We start from the raw sequence: 17,272 nt of genomic DNA, 5'->3' as shown, positions 1-17,272 counted from the left end.
AGACTCAAGAAGAAAGCCTACAATCAAGAATCAAGATTCAAGATTAAAGATCTCAATAATCAAGATCAAGATTCAAGACTCAAGATTCAAGAATAAAGAAAGGACTCAATCAAGATAAGTATTAAAAAGTTTTTCAAAAATTTGAATAGCACATGAGTTTTTGACAAAACCTTTACCAAAGAGTTTTTACTCTCTGGTAATCGATTATCATATTGTTGTAATCGATTACCAGTAGTAAAATGAGTTTGAAAAAGTTTTCAAACTGAATTTACAACGTTCCAAATATTTTCAAAAGGCTGTAATCGATTACAATGTTTTGGTAATCGATTACCAGTGTCCTTGAATGTTGAAATTCAAATTTAAAAGTGAAGAGTCACATGGTTTCACTCAAAAGCTTTGTGTAATCGATTACCAGTGTCTGTTTCTGAAAAATCTAAAGATGTAACTCTTCAAAAAGGTTTTGACTTTTTCAAATGGGTTTTAAATTTTTCTAAAAGTTATAACTCTTCTGAATGGCCTTCTTGACCAAACATGAAGAGTCTATAAAAGCAAGGCTTTGTTTTGTATTTTGAATCAATCTTTCTAACAACAATCTTGAATACTTTTGCTTTTCCAATCAATCCTTTACAAGCCTTGAAATCTCTTTGAAGTTCTTCTTCTTCTTCTTTGTACCAAAAGCTTTCTGAAGTTTTCTGGTTTTCTAAACCTTGAAAACTTGTGCTATTCATCCTTTCCATTCTCTTCTCCCTTTGCCAAAAAGAATGCGCCAAGGACTAACCGCCTGATTTCTTTTTGTGTCTCTCTTCTCTCTTTTCCAAAAGAACAAGGGACTAACCGCCTGAATTCTTTTGTGTCTCCCTTCTCCCTTGTCAAAGAATTCAAAATGACACAGTCTGAGAATTCTTTTGATTCTTCCCATTCCCTAATACAAAAGCGTTCAAAGGTTTAACCGCCTAAGAATTCTTTTGTATCCCCATTCACAAAGTATCAAAGGTTTAACAGCCTGAGATCTTTGTCTTAACACATTGGAGGGTACATCCTTTGTGGCACAAGTAGAAGGTACATCTACTTGGGTTTGACTGAGAACAAGAGAGGGTACATCTCTTGTGGATCTTTGCTTGTAAAAGGATTTTTACAAGGTTGAAAGAAATCTCAAGGACCGCAGGTCGCTTGGGGACTGGAGGTAGGCACGGGTTTTTGCCGAACCAGTATAAAAACTCTTGTGTGTTTGTTTCCTTCTTCCCTACTCTTTTACTTTCCGCTGTACATTTAATTTTCACTTTTACTTTCTGTTAAGTTTCTCTTCTACTCCACATTCTCTTAACAACAAAAGTAAAAGCCTTAAAAGAGTAATTTTTAATTGGTAAAGTTTTAGAAATAATTAATTCAACCCCCCCTTCTTAATTATTCTGAGGCCACTCGATCCAACAAGTGGTATCAAAGCAGGTTTCTTGTAGGATGGCCTCCTCAAATCCCTTGTTTCCTGAAGGAAATTCTATTCACAGACCACCCATTTTCAATGGTGAGGGTTACCATTATTGGAAAACCCACATGCAAATATTCATTGAAGCCATAGATCTAAATATATGGGAAGCAATAGAATTAGGACCACATATACCCACTATAGTAGATGTAAGCACAAGTACTTCAACCCAAAAACCTAGAGATCAGTGGACAGAAGAAGATAGGAGAAAAATCCTGTACGATCTCAAAGCCAAAAATATCATCACTTCAGCCCTAGGGATAGATGAGTACTTTAGAGTGTCAAATTGTACTAATGCTAAGGATATGTGGGATACTCTCCAGTTAACCCATGAAGGAACCACAGATGTAAAAAGGTCTAGAATAAATACTTTTACCCATGAATATGAGTTATTTAGGATGAACACAAATGAAAAAGTTCAGAATTTACAAAAAAGGTTTACACATATTGTAAATCATCTTGCATCATTAGGAAAAGTTTTTCCTAATGAGGATTTAATTAATAAAGTCTTAAGATGTTTAAGTAGGGAATGGCAGCCCAAGGTAACTGCTATTTCTGAAAGCAAAGATCTCTCTTCCATGTCTCTTGCCACTTTATTTGGTAAATTGCAGGAACACGAGATGGAACTTCAACGCCTCAATCAGAATGAAGAAAATGAAAAAAAGAAGAGAAGCATAGCCCTTAAAGCCTCATCTTCAATACAAGAAGAAAACGAAGAAGAAGATTCTGATGATGAAGATTTTTCCTTCTTTGTTAAGAAATTTTAGAAATACATCAAGAAAAGAAGAATTGATAGGCGTAAGAATTTAAATAATGAAAGAAAATCACAAGAGGATTCTCAAGTCCTTAGGTGTTACAAATGCAACCAAATTGGTCACATCAAGGCCAACTGTCCGTCAAATGAAGAATGGTCGGAGAAAAGTGAAAAGAAAAGATTTGACGAAAGAAGAACTAAGAAAGCATACATTGCATGGGATGACAATGATTTATCCGATGGTTCAGAAAAGGAGATTAATCTTTTAACCAAAGATTATGAAAGTGACGAGAACATCTCTCAATGATGAAAAACAAGGAGAAAAAGAATGATCCTCATCTTTGAAGAGAGGAAGAAAGACTTTCGTTTTGTTTGAAGTTTGCTGATTCTATAGTAAGGATATTTTGTATTTATTTAAAGAAAGCCTTCTTTCCTTTTGTTTATTTATCATGTACAAATTTTTTATTTTCAAGTAATAAATTTTGTGGTTAGAATCAAATTTGAAGCTCAAATTTAAGTGTATTAATTTTGTAAATTAGATTTTTTATTTAAAAATTATTAGTAGTAATTGTGTGTAAGCCTTTTTTTTATGGTTTTTGCGTCTAAAATTTTTTTAAGTGTAACGCTTTCATTTATAACCCTTCCATTTTGTGTCTGAAATTTTTTTGAAGTTGAGGAATTTTTCATAAATTATTTAATTAGAGTAATTTTTTTAGAATAAAGTATGAATGTGTAGTTAAAGTTTCATAGAGCAAGCAAATAAATATTTTTTATTTGTATCATTGACAAAATATTTAATTGAAGTAATAAATTTTTTTGTTAGACTAAAATTTGAAGGTAAAGTTTAAGTGAATTAATTTTTTAAATTAGAATTTTTATTTTAAAATTAGTATGAGTAATTATTTGTAATCCTCTTTGTTCATGGTTTTTGTGGCTTAGAAATTTGACGTGTGACCCTTCCGGTTATAAAATTTTGTTGATGCTATTTGTGAGTTAAAAAATATTTAGAGGTGAGTCTTTAAGTTTTTGAAGTTAAGAAATTTTTTTTGAATTATTTAATTGAAGTAATAATTTTTTTGTTAGAATGACGTATCAATGTCTACTTTAAGTTTAGTAGAGGAAGCAAATAAATTTTGTTATTTTTATCATTCACAAAATATTTAATTGAAGTAATAATTGTTTTATTTAGAAACAAATTTTAACACGTGAAGTTTAAGCCTATTAATTTTTGTAATTAGGTTTTTTACTTTGAAGTTATTTTTTAATAATGTTTAATTATTTACAAGCCTTTGTTCATGGATGGACAAGCCTTACAAATAATTACCTAATTCCCTTCTAGTTTTTTGAAGTTAGAATGAAATTTTAATCTGTAGTTTAAGTTTAAGTTTAAGTTTAATTTTAAGTTTAAGTTTAAGTTAGTAGATGAAGCAAGCAAATACACTTATTTATTTTAAAACTACTATTGTTATGATTAATTATTTTTAATTTTGTTCATGTAGGTATATCATGAATTCAATTATTACAGTGTTGTATTTCAACGAAAGAGTATATGAAGACAATGATGGTGTAATATTTGAAGACAGTAAAAAGGCGATTCAGATTAAACGCGGAATTAGTTTCAATGATTTGAAAAAAAAAATTGGAGATAAGGTAAAGTTAGAAAATAATGAAATTATTTCTACTATAAGTTGTAGATTTTTAGTTTCAGGAAAATATGTTGCGTTGCAAATTTGTGATGACGAAGATGTTGAAACTATGATCGAAAGTTTTCAACAACAACAACAAATGTCAGTTCTAGAATTGTACGTAGAAAAGGATATTGTTGGTGGTTCTATGTTTCATGCTGCAAATTATGTTACGTCATGTGGACATAATGTATCTCATCATGAGTCGGAACTGCCAAGAAATATAAGTAATTTACATGATGATGAAGATGATGATGATGATTATCTTGCGTCTAACTCATACGTTGAAGAGTCTTTCGATGAAGATGATAGTGTTGATGGAATATCTGATACAGACGATGAAGTCACCGACATCATTGAACCAGTTTTAATTGTTCACCCAACTGAAGGTAAATTTTATGAAATACAAAATTAGTTGAATACATCTATCTTTTTATGAGAATTGTATTTAATGGTAACTAAATACGAGTAGTTTGTTGACGTGATATTTTTTTAAAATTATTAGGTGTACCAGGAATTCAAAATTCATTTTGGAATGATGCTTTGCATTATAATAATATCAATTGGAGTCATCCGGACGAGGAGGACATTTGTGGTTTGGACATGCCAACGACTTTTAATGTTGGACAAGAATTACATGTTGGCATGGATTTTGACAGTAAAGATGCGGTCAAAAATGCACTGAAACAATATGTGATGAAGGTGCATCAAAGTTTTAAGGTTGTTGAAATGAAATCACACAAATATATCGTTTGTTGCCCCAACAACAGCGCAGAGTCTCCTTGCCCTTTTTATATGAGGGCAATTTTATCTAAAAAAACTAATGCATGGAAAGTGACACAATGGGGTGGACCGCACATATGTCTAAATATGACTATGACACAAGACCATGAGAAGCTTGATTCAAATTCAATTGCGACTTGCGTAGTAGGTACGTTTTTTATGTTCATATTATCCTACTTTTGTGTTATTTGTTATTTTAATTTTTTATTTTATTTTATTATTTGAATTACAGGCATGATCAGAGAAGATCCATCAATAAAAATTTCTTTGATTCAAGAAAGGATAAATAGTGAATTTTCCTATAAGGTTTCATATAGAAAAGCATCGATGGCGAAACAAAAGGCGATTGCAATTGAATATGGTGATTGGGAAGAGTTGTATGTGAAACTCTCGTCATGGCTAACACACATGCAAAATCATTCTCCTGGCTCTTATTTTCAAATACTACATGACGATTTTATTGTTGGTAATAGCGTGAGTCGCAAACATCGTGTGTTTCATAGAGTATTTTGGACATTTGGTCAATGCAAAGAGGCTTTTAAGTACTGTAAACCAATCATACAAGTTGAAGGCACACATTTATACGGGAAATACCGTGGGACCCTGTTAATGGCCACATCACAAGATGGAAATGCTGGTGTTCTTCCTCTAGCATTCGTCGTGGTCGAAGGTGAGACGTTAACAGCATGGTCATGGTTTTTGGCCCACTTGCGTGAACACGTCACAGATAAGAATGGAATTTGTCTAATATATGATCGTCACGCGAGTATAAAGTCTGTTGTCGCTAACGAAGCACTTGGTTGGTAACCTCTCCACGGTTATCATATGTACTGCGTTCGACACATAGCGAGCAATTTCAATCGCAATTTCAACAACGCGAAACAAAAAGAGATGTTCAAGAAATTCGGTAAGGTTTATTTTATACATTAAGTTAATTTGAGTTTCATATCTACCTACAACTTTTGATGGTAACAAATTTGATGCAGCGTACACTCCTTGCAAGCATGTGTTTGATCAAAACTTAGAAACATTTCGTCAATTGAGTCCAGCCATAGCAAGATGGATTGATCGCATTTCAAAGGAAAAATGGAGCGGCTTACGATACATCTGGACGAAGATATGGTCAGATGACAACCAACCTATCAGAATGTGTGAATAAGGTGTTGAAAGATTGTCGCAGCATTCCAATAACAACGTTGGTCAAGTCAACATATAGTAGGTGCCGAAAGTACTTTGTTGATCATGGTCGCCAAGCCCAAAGACAATTAAACGAAGGCCAAGTATATTTTTCTAAGCTTGTTAAAGAACTTAGGAAAAATCAAGAACAAGCTTGTTCGCACATCATTCGCGTGTATGATATCCACTCGACAAGGTTTGAAGTAGAGGAGACCTTCAATCCTATAACGCAATGTGGCGAACAAAAGTGGGCAGTTAACTTGAATGACCATTATTGTCAATGAGGAAGGTATTTTGCGCTTCACTATCCATGTTCACACATTATTGTAGCTTGTGGTTACATGAGCATGAACTACTACCAATATATAAATGTTGTTTACACTAATGAGCACATCTTAAAAGCATACTCCGCAAAGTGGTGGCCTCTTAGGAATGAAGCGGCAATTCCTCCTTCTGATGAGGCATGGACACTAATCCCTGACCCAACTACAATTCGTGCGAAAGGTCGGCCAAAATCAACAAGGATAAGGAATGAGATGGATTGGGTCGAACCATCTGACCACCGACAAAAATGTAGTAGATGTGGAGCAGAAGGGCACAATAGGCGCCGATGTCCAATGCAATCTGATCGTGGGAGTAATTCATTTAATTGATTTATGTATGTTAGATGAGTGACTTGTATTGCTTTAGGTTTTGTTCCATGTATTTACTTTGTGGTCTTCAATGAAATCATCAGTTACTTATTTTTGAATGTGTACTTCTAATGAAATAAAACTACATTTAGAAGTTGAAATAAATGGAGTGGATCAATCCAGGTTGAGTGACATTGGTGTTCATCATTAGTTTGAAACATTAGTTATTTTCTTTTCTCTACCTTAGTTTTTTTTTAACTATCTACAATGACAAACTATGGACTTAGTCATTATGGACTATCTGGAACAAGGACTAAACCCAACAGAATCAACATTACAGAATAAACCCTAAACACTATAGAATAACACAACAGAGTAACACCTAAGCCTTAGGGTTTAAGGATTAGGGTTTATGGGCCTAAGCCGTAGGGTTTAGGGTTTATATTTTAGGGTTCAGGGTTTAGTGTTTAGAATTTAGTGTTTAGGGTTTATGGTTTAAATTTTAGGGTTAAGGGTTTAGGGTTTAAGATTTAGGGTTTAGTGTCTAAGCCTTATGGTTTAGGGTTTAGTGTTGAGGGTTTAGGGTTTAAAATTTAGGGTTAAGGGATTAGGGTTTAAGATTTAGGTTTTAGTGTCTAAGTCTTATGGTTTAGTGTTTAGGCTCTAAGCCTTAGGTTTTAGGGTTTAGAATTTAGGATTTAGGGTTAAGGGTTAAGGGTTAAGGGTTTATGGTTCAAAATTTAGGGTTAAGGGATTAGGGTTTAAGATTTAGGGTTTATTGTCAAAGCCTTAGGGTTTAGTGTTTAGGGTTTATGGTTTAGGGATTATAATTTAGTGTTAAGGGTTAAGGGTTTAGGGTTTAGGGTTATAATTTAGGGTTAAGGGTTTAGGGTTTATGGTTTAAAATTTTGGGTTAAGGGGTTGGCATTTAGAATTTAGTGTTTAGGGTTTAGAATTTCGGATTTAGGGTTTAGGGTTTAGGGTTTAGTTTTTATATGTTAGGGTTAAGGGTTTGAAAATATAGGGTTAAGGGTTTAGGGTTGAAGGTTTAGTTTTTATATTTTAGGGTTAAGGGTTTAAAATGTAGGGTTAATGGTTTAGGGTTTAGGGTTTAAATTTTAGGGTTAATGGATTAGGGTTTAAGATTTAGGGTTTATTGTCTAAGCCTTAGGGTTTAGTGTTGAGGGTTTAGTTTTAGGGTTTATGGTTTAGGGATTAGAATTTAGGGTTAAGGGTTAAGGGTTTATGGTTTAGGGTTTAAGGCTTATGGTTTGGGGTCTAAGTCTTAGGGTTTATGGTGTAGGGTTTAGAATTTAGGGTTTAGGGTTTAAGGTTTAGGGTTTAGTGTCTAAGTCTTAGGGTTTAGTGTTTAGGGTTTAAGCCATGGTTTAGGGTTTAGAATTTAGGGTTAAGGGTGTAGGATGTAGGGTTTAGGGTTTAGGATTTATGGTTTGGGTTTAAAGTTTAGGGTTAAGGGATTAGGGTTTAAGATTTTGGGTTTAGTGTTTAGTGTTTAGAATTTAGGGTTTAGGGTTTAGGGTTTATGGTTTTATGGTTTAGGGTTTGGTGTCTAAGCCTTGTGGTTTAGGGTTTAGTTTTTAGAATTTAGGGTTATGGGTTTAAGGTTTAGGGTTTAGTGTGAAGTCTTAGGGTTTACTATGTATGGTCTAATCCGTAGGGTTTAGGATTTAGGGTTTAGGGGTTATGGTTTAGAATTTAGAGTTAAGGGTTTAGGGTCTAAGTCTTATGGTTTAGTGTCTAAGTCTTAGGTTTTATTGTTTAGGGTCTAAGCCTTAGGGTTTAGGGTTTAGGGTTTACGGTTTACGGGTTAGGGTTGAAATAAAATTACTCCAGACTCATATGCATCTAATGAAATAAAATTTCATTTAGAAATTGAAATAAATGGAGTGGATCAAGCCAGGTTGAGTGACATTGGTTATTTTCGTTTGTCTACCTTAGTACACATATGATATTGATGCTCATCCTTACTTAGAAACATTAGTTTTTTCCTTTTCTCTACCTTAGTTATTTTTTAACTTCATTCATTATTATAGTTTGATACACGACATAAACTGTATCTATAAGTAAGCCTTAATAAACTGAATACCATACATTACGTGTGAAATTCGAATGAGAAATATACAACAACATATTTAAACAGAGACATGTAAATCATTCATTTTGGTGTCCGTGATGCCGTGAGGATGTGCCACATGGTCGATCCCATATTTGTGCTTGGCGATCAGGATTTCTTCTGCCCCGATGCCTCCCCGCTTCTTCTTCATCAGCGTCCGCAGAAAATTCGTGACGCAAATCAACACCTAATAAGTCGCCCATATTAGGTATTGGTCCCGGTACATTCCATTGTGTTCCTAATGGGGCATTAGGTGTTGGAATTGGGTCATGATATTGCTATGAAGGGGTCATAGTGGGTCATGAAAAATGAGCTTGTGTTTCCGCAACACCACCGAACGAATGTTGGCTTGCAGAAGTATCAGTGTGATGACCCTGAAATGGATACTGATACATCTGTGTCGGATACTGAGCAAATGTTTGTGGCGTGTAATACATTCCATGGCCACGCTCCACCATTTGTTGGGAATATTCTTCTGCTTTAACAGCCTCCCTTCGTCTGTCTATGCCCTGAGTTTCAACACTTGACTGAAGAATATGAAACTGTTGTGCGGGAAATTGACGCTCTAATGCAGGACCATGTGACACTGACTCAGTGATTCTCTCTTGCTCTTCGGATAAAATTGTAATTTTCTCCACATAAGGCACGAGATCATCAATTGTCCATGTATTCCTCCCTTGAGGAGACACCATGTATTGTAATGTCTCCGCAACTTCAGCCTGCAATTATTAGGGTCATAAAATTAATGGGCATCATTAAAAAAATATTCAAGTTAAATATTCAAAAAAACTAAAAAATACCAATGTAGTCGTGTTTGCATTTTGTGGGTCAACAAACATCTTTGTCTTTCGCCTATACAAGACCATGTAGTCCGAGTTAAAGCTCAATAGGCCTTCTTGTCGGGGATAAGCGTCGACCCTAAAAGCATGGCGATTGTTCCACTAATCAATCATTGGGGCGAACAATTGCCCCTAATTTTTGTCATGTTTCCCTTTTAATGTTATGCCATGAATGTTTAAGGGTTGCGAAGGAGACTCTAGAATTGGTTGCTGCATCCCAAATTGTCTTAATACTCTGTCCAGTTGGTGCCACTCAATAACTTGGAAACAAATTAGTGGCACCACCGTGCACCACGCGACACTTCTGAGTACACAAATGGGAGGCAACAATGATATAACAGTTGCTGTGTAAGGCTCCCACACAAACTACATATAACAACATAGTTGTCAACATTTTAGTAAAATAACACATATCATTCTTTATTTTACCAATACAATACCATGTTCTTACCTCATGACGTTTCATAATATCCAACTTGCAACGAAAAGCTCTGACATCATCATTGTTGATATGTTGGTTTCCACGTCGCAGCCACTTACAAAGATTCAAATTTAATATACCCTAAAACCATTTATTCTTTTGAAATGAATGACGCTTTTAAAAATGACTAATCTGTGCCCCAGTGGTTTATTTTCTACTTGGGAAGGAGTCCTCTTTGGAGCCAAGGTTGGACATCGTTCTCATGTCCACATTTGTAGTAAGATGTACATACCTTCAATTGATTTAGTTTTATAATCGGTGGCACTACACATCTCTCTGTATAGAAAAGCAAGTATGGCAGGTCCCCATGCATATGTGCTACAGTCTTGAAAGTCACGTAAAAATTGAAGGTATCTTAGCGAAACTTTGTTACTGCTTTTGTCAACGAACAAGACACCTCCAATGAATCGTAGTATCCATGCACGGGCAAACCTTCGTACTTGTTCTTCGTCATCGTGGTTATTTATTTGTGCAAAATGGTGAGCCAGTCAACTCAATTTAACCACACTACCTTTAATTTCACCTTCTTGTGGTCTGACTCCCAATAATTTCTCACATAAATCAGCCCAATTAAGATTTGTTGGACCGATTAATGGTAGACCATCCACACGTAAACCTAACAATACATAGACGTCTTGGAGAGTAATAGTACACTCTCCGCATCTCATGTGAAACGTATGTGTTTTTGGCCTCCATCTTTCTATCAAAGCACTTATTAATGAGACATTTATTTTTAAGTATCCCATCTTCATAATTCAGTAAAAACCAGATTTTCGAAGAAAAGGAAAAATTTGCTCTGAAATTTCTTCTTCCCCTTGATACATGGGGACAACTTGTCTGATATGTAATTTCCGATCTTCTTCCCCATTCCAAACATGTTCTGAAACATGCTTAGGTTGCATCCATAATACATCACTATCGATCGGGCCAGACTTAATTTTAATATGTGATGGACATGACGATGAAGATGTCATTGATACTGCAATAAATTCACAAAATAATTTATACATTATTTGTAGATAATATAAATAAAACTACGCACATTTATAAAAACGTTATTAAATATATATAAATAAATTTGTAATAAATAAAACTGGGCAATTTTGAATATATTCTATACATAAATTAAAATACATGTGAAGACAAATTTAAATAAATAACAAAATATATTTATTAGATAACAAAATATATTATACAAATAATAAAATTTAAATATATTCTACAAATACTTTCAAATACATACACATAGACAAATTTAAATAAATAACATAATATATTCTACAATTAACAAATAAATAATTAAATAAAATATGGACTACCAAATAAATTAAAATAGAAACAAATATTGAAATGCAAAAAATTATTTAAACAAAGTGTAATACAAAAATAATAATATTGTACAATGTATCATATATTTAATCACGTAAATTTTCTAAAACAAATAATATTAACCTACAAACTAAAACTAACAAATAATATATATAGCATTCTAACTAAAAATAATTAACTTAAATAATATTAACTTATCAACTCATTTATTTAAAATACAAAATTATAATACTAAAAAGATAAATTTACGTGTGTCAAGTGTCTAATATTACAATTATTTATTTAAGTGTGGAGAATTTAATATTACAAAAACTAAAAATTTACGTGTGTCTAAAATTTACAAATATATACCTAAAGCTAATATTAACTTGTGCCTAATACTATAAAACCTAATATTACGTGTGCCTTCCTAAAGTATCATGCATGTATATATATTTATTAGGCTAGAGTATCATGCATGTAAATATATACCTAATACTACAAAAACTAATATCACATATATAAAATTTAAGAATATATACAACAACTAAATATATATACACTTAATATTTTCATACTAACTAAACAAATATATAATATTTTCATACTAACTAACCAAATAATATTTTCATGGCCTTCATCATGTTCTGAGTTATACAAATCATTCTAGAATTCAAAGATTTATGCAAAGATCATTACTCACAGTTAGTCGTTCACTCACAGAGTAAGGTCACACTCTTATCGATTTTTGGTTCAAGCTTTTCTTTCACAATCAGTCTGTCTAGTGACTAACCATTCTATTATAAGTTCACACTCTTGTTCTTTCTTTGTTCAACATACACATTTGCTCAAATTCATGAAAGGAAACACACATCTCATCTTAAGCATGCATTCAATTTAAAACAAGGCATACAACCATTTTCACAAAATAAATAAACTACTTCACTGCCATACCATCAAAAGTTAAGTTAAACTGTTCACGATGCTTCAAGATGAGCAACTATACTACTCATGCACAAGACTAACAAAAAGTAACTAATGTACTAACATCAAAGTTATACTAATAATTCAAAAAGCACAAAAAATAATCAATAGGAATTTAAAAGTCCTGTGACTGGTCCTGGGTGTCCTGTGTCTGAACCTCCTCCTCGTCAATCAAATGTAGTACAGGAGTAGATACAAGAGAGGCGTTTGGAGACTGGACTGGTGTGGATTGATCTTCAGGCGTTGAAGGATCTATTGCCTGCTATGGAGAAGTGGTATCTGCCATTGGTGCCGAAGGCTCTGGAGTGGCCTCAGGAGACTTTTCAGGAGTGGCTGCGGCTTCCTGAGTTACAACTACCCTCCTCTTCCTGATCAAGGGCTCAGGAGTGGAAGACTCTGATGACTCATCCGCTGGCTGATGTGGTACCTGAGCGGCGGGATCCTCGTCGTCCCTGTGAGGAGGAGGCTGAGTCCCTGGCCAGGCTACCCATTCATTAAATTGCTCTACTGTAGGGATGGAATTTGGAGGTGCTACCAGCTGGAGACTCTGCAGCAAAATAATCTGGCCCTGATGTATGCTTCGAAGCATGGCTTCGAAACGTTGAAAATTTGCAGGAGCTAGGGTAGAAGGAGCTATTGCAATACGAGCTGAAGGAGGAGCTACTGATGTAGAAGCTAGATGAGGAGCTGCTAATGTAGAAGGAGCCTCAGCTGGCCTTGCCCTTGGTCTTCTGGCCCCCCTAATAATAATTGTTGGATCATCAGGGTTCCAACAATTCTTCCTTATGTAGGTCAAATTAATGACCGGGTTCAGACGTTCAAAGACAAGACTGTCGGAGGCAACTCCTTTGGTCCTGCATAAAGCTGTGATAAGAGCAAGAAACCCGAGTCTTGAGGAGTTAGACTGGGCCATAGAAGTAATCTGCCTAGAAATGAGGGCTCCGACATTCATGTCCAGCTAAGTAACTAGGCCAAAGATTAACCTAGCTTGATCCACAGTCAGATCCGATGTGTGGGAGGTCGGAGCCAGGTTGGAGTAGGATAGAACACTCCAGACCTGAGCAAGGGTGGTTAGATCTTTTCTGAGGATCCTCCCCGGGTGACCTTCAGCATTTAGAATAAACCCTCGGCCGGGTATGCACAGTGCAGCCTCAATTTCCCTAATGTCAGTAGGCATCCTACAGTATCTTGAGTAGGCGAGCAAAGATTCACCCTCAGCAAGCACCACAGGTGTTTCTAGAAAGGCATTGAGGCTGTCTACATCAATCCTTATTAAGTGGCCCCGGATTTTGACTTGTTTAGATGAAGGACCCTCGGGACTGTAGAGGTTGGCGTAGAACTCCTTCACCAACGCGAGTTCAATGCTACTATCAGCTAAGTTGGTGAGGCGCTTGTGAAAGTTATGCCTCTCCAGCTCGCCCTTGAATTCATCCAGCTCTGTGTGATGGATTTCCACTTTCCTCTCAGCTAATATGTGTCTTCCCAACACATTGTCAGTATATCTGGTCTAGGCCTCAAAGGAATGGAATCTCTGTGTATCATATTGAGTAGTGGGCCTTGAATCGACGCTCTTTCTTTTCCTTGAAGACATCTGCAGACAAAGGAATCAAACATTTGATCAAGACTCAATTTATTAAAAATTAAAAGAGAAAAACTGAAAAATAACACTAAAAAAAAAACAATGGCCGCTTAGCGAGACAATTATCGCTTAGCGGCATTATGTAAAAGGCACACCCCCGCTTGGTGAAACATGGGTCGCTTAGCGGGTTTCACAAAAAACAACACTAGGCTTAGCGACACAGGAGTGTCGCTTAGCGGAAATTGCTACGGTCCAGTGTTTGCAAAATTGGCTTAGCTGGCGAGGAGCCCGCTAAGCCTAAGGTCAGCCGCATGGATTTGCGCTTAGCCAAGGGTAGGATGCGCTTAGCGGCACTAAATTGAGCAAAAATTTCACTAAGTTATGGAGGCTTAGCAAACAGGAACGCTCAGCTCAGCAAATGCCGCAAGGATTTTCGCTTGGCGCAGGAGATTCTGGCTTAGCGCGTGGCCAATCAGTCAAAAACAATTTTACTAAGTTACCTGGGCTTAGCGAATCAGCCTTGCTTAGCCCAAGTACTGTACTAGGCGGATGAATGATCATCCTCATGAAATAAACTCGCTTAGCGCACAATGCACGCTTAGCGAGTGCTCATATAAACACCTATGTTCAGGGAAGAACTCGCTTAGCACGGTAAGAGCGCTCAGCGAGTTCTTCAGGAAAATGCTTATATTCAACGAATATTGATGAACTCGCTTAGCGCGGTATGCGCGCTAACCGAATTCATTGCGTTTTCCAGAAAAAACATAGAAATAGTGTCGCGTTTGATAAAATAACTAAACCCTAAAAGTTTAAACCTACTCTAGAGTTGTCAAACCTAAGGTTTGATAAAATAAAAAAGATAGAGACCAAAGAACTTACTTGTGCTGCGGATGCTTGATGAAAACAAGTAGATGCAGAGTAGAAGAAGCAAAAACGCACAGGGAGCAATTTGAGAGAAAAAGGGAGCAAAAGGGGTGCAAACTTTCGAAGAGTGGGTATAACTGACGTTACACCCACTAAGAACGTTTCGTTCTTTTCGCTTAGCGGAGCGGTTCGCTGAGCGAAAAGATAAGACGTTTGGTTTCTCAATTTTTCTTCCCGCTCAGCGGTCCGCGCTTAGCCAAATTCAAAATTCAATTTTTTTTTTCGCAGAATTTGGCTTAGTGTGAGAATGTTGTTGTTTAGCGAGATATGCAGATTAGAAAACCTATAATTCCCGCTAAGCCAAGCTTTAGTCCGCTTAGCTAAAATTATGCAATTTAGGTACAGAGAAGCTGGTGCTGAGCGGTCAATAGCATCGCTTAGCGCATATACTACCGCAAGCGATTGAGCTTAGCAACCATGAGTGGCGTTAAGCTGCAGTGAATCCAGTTTAAACCACAAGAATATCCGCTTAGCCAGCGAATTACGCGCTCAGCCCCATGGCCCTCAATTCTGACCGCAATGAATCGCGCTTGGCGACATAAGGTCTCGCTTAGCCAAGGTGAAGCCATCGCTCAGCGATCAGTCTGTCGCTTAGAGGAATTCAACTCGAATTGATTTTGGCTTAGCCAAACATTGGCGAGCTTAGCGGAAATAATCAACCTCAGGTGTCAGGGTGGTGCGCTAAGCGCTTGAACTCGTGGCTTAGCGCATGAGTGATTATGCGCTTAGCAAGAAACAGACGCTTAGCGAAAGGACTAATTTTCAAAAAGATTTTTCTAAGTTATAACTTAGTCCTTTCCCAAGAAATTAAAACCCTTAATTTCACATTCAAAGAGAGGTTAATATGCCCCACGTAAAGATTATTAAGCAAGTTCCTAATGATCAAATGCATGAAAAACAAACACAACAAAGATTAAAATTAGGTTGCCTCCCAGGAAGCACTTCTTTAACGTCATTAGCTTGACGCTTTTACCTCTCTGGGCAATCTCATGTTTTGGTTCTCACCTTCAAAACCTCTTGACCTTCTCCCATTACTTGCAAGCAAACATTGTGTTCTGGAGCAGACTTGTCTTCCACAAACAAGTTGAAATCAATTTTCTATTCTTCAAAACCTAACTCCAGCTTTCTCTTCCCCATGTCAACTATGCAGCTTGCAGTCAACATGAACAGCCTTCCCAAGATTACAGGGATGTCAATATCTTCAGAGATATCCATGACCACAAAGTCTGCTGGGAAGATAAAATGCTTTACCCTGACCAACACGTCTTCAATCACTCCATAGGGCCTGGTAATGGAGCAGTCAGCTAATTGCAAAGTCATTCGAGTGGGCATAATCTCAAACTCTCCCAGTCTTCTGCACATGGAAAGTGGCATCAAATTAATGCTGGCTCCCAGATTAATCAGAGCCTTTCCCACATTGACTTCTCCTATTGAACATGGAATGGTTACACTCCTAGGATCTTTGTGCTTAGGTGGAAGGATCTTTTGGATTACAGCACTATAATTTCCTTCCACTATGATGTTTTCCTGATGAATGTACATGTGCTTCCTTGTCAACATATCTTTCAAAAATTTAGAGTAGAGTGGCATTTGCTGCAGAGCTTCGCCAAAGGGCATGGTTATTTCCAGTTTCCTGAAAATATACAAAAACCTTGCCAAATGACGATCTTTTTCTTTCTTGGAAGGTACCACAGGATATGGTACTTCCACACTTTCTTCCACAGCCTTTCCACTTCTACTCTTCTCTGCAACCTTATTTTTTTCATTTTCATTTTTCTCATTTTTCTCATTTTCTATTTCTTTTTCTCTTTCTTTTTCTTTTTCTTGGTCCTCCATCTCTTTATTTTGAACCATTATTTTCTTCCCTTTTTCCTGATTCTCTTTACCCTTCACATCATTTTTCTTAACCTCAGCAGTTGTCTTTTCACTCATTTGTTCCTTGTCTACCACATTTTCTTCATCCTCAGCTTCCACAAACCTTTTACTCCCGGTCATCACAGCCTTGCATTCCTCCTTAGGATTATTTTTTGTATTTGCTCCAAAGCTATTTGATGACTTGTCAGCTATCTGCTTGGCCAGTTGTCCCATCTGTACTTCAAGGTTCTTTAGTGCTAACTCAGTACTCTTATGATTTGACATTGTTACCTGCATAAACTGAGTTAAGGTCTCTTCCAACTTAGTTGTCCTCTGAAAGATGTTAGGCTCTTGTTGAATTGGCCTGTTTGAGGATCCACCTTGGTCTTTATTGAACTGGTTGCCAGGGTGTGTCCTCCACTGTCCTTGCTGATTATAAGGACCTTGCTGGAAGCCTGAAAACCCACCTTGAGTGTACCCTTGCCTCTACTGATTCCCTATGAAATGAATTTCTTGAGTGTTATCGTTAGTGGGAATGCATTGGCCTGTCTCGTGAGCTTCACCACAAATGGTGCAACCTGTGACCTGCAAAACAGAATAATATGTAGGTTGTCCAATCAACAGTTTAGTTGGCAGCTTACCAAGTGTTTCTGTTA

This window comes from Glycine soja, chromosome 19 (genome assembly GCF_004193775.1).
Source record: "Glycine soja cultivar W05 chromosome 19, ASM419377v2, whole genome shotgun sequence".
Classification (NCBI taxonomy): domain Eukaryota; kingdom Viridiplantae; phylum Streptophyta; class Magnoliopsida; order Fabales; family Fabaceae; genus Glycine; species Glycine soja.
This window is presented reverse-complemented; position numbering follows the sequence as displayed.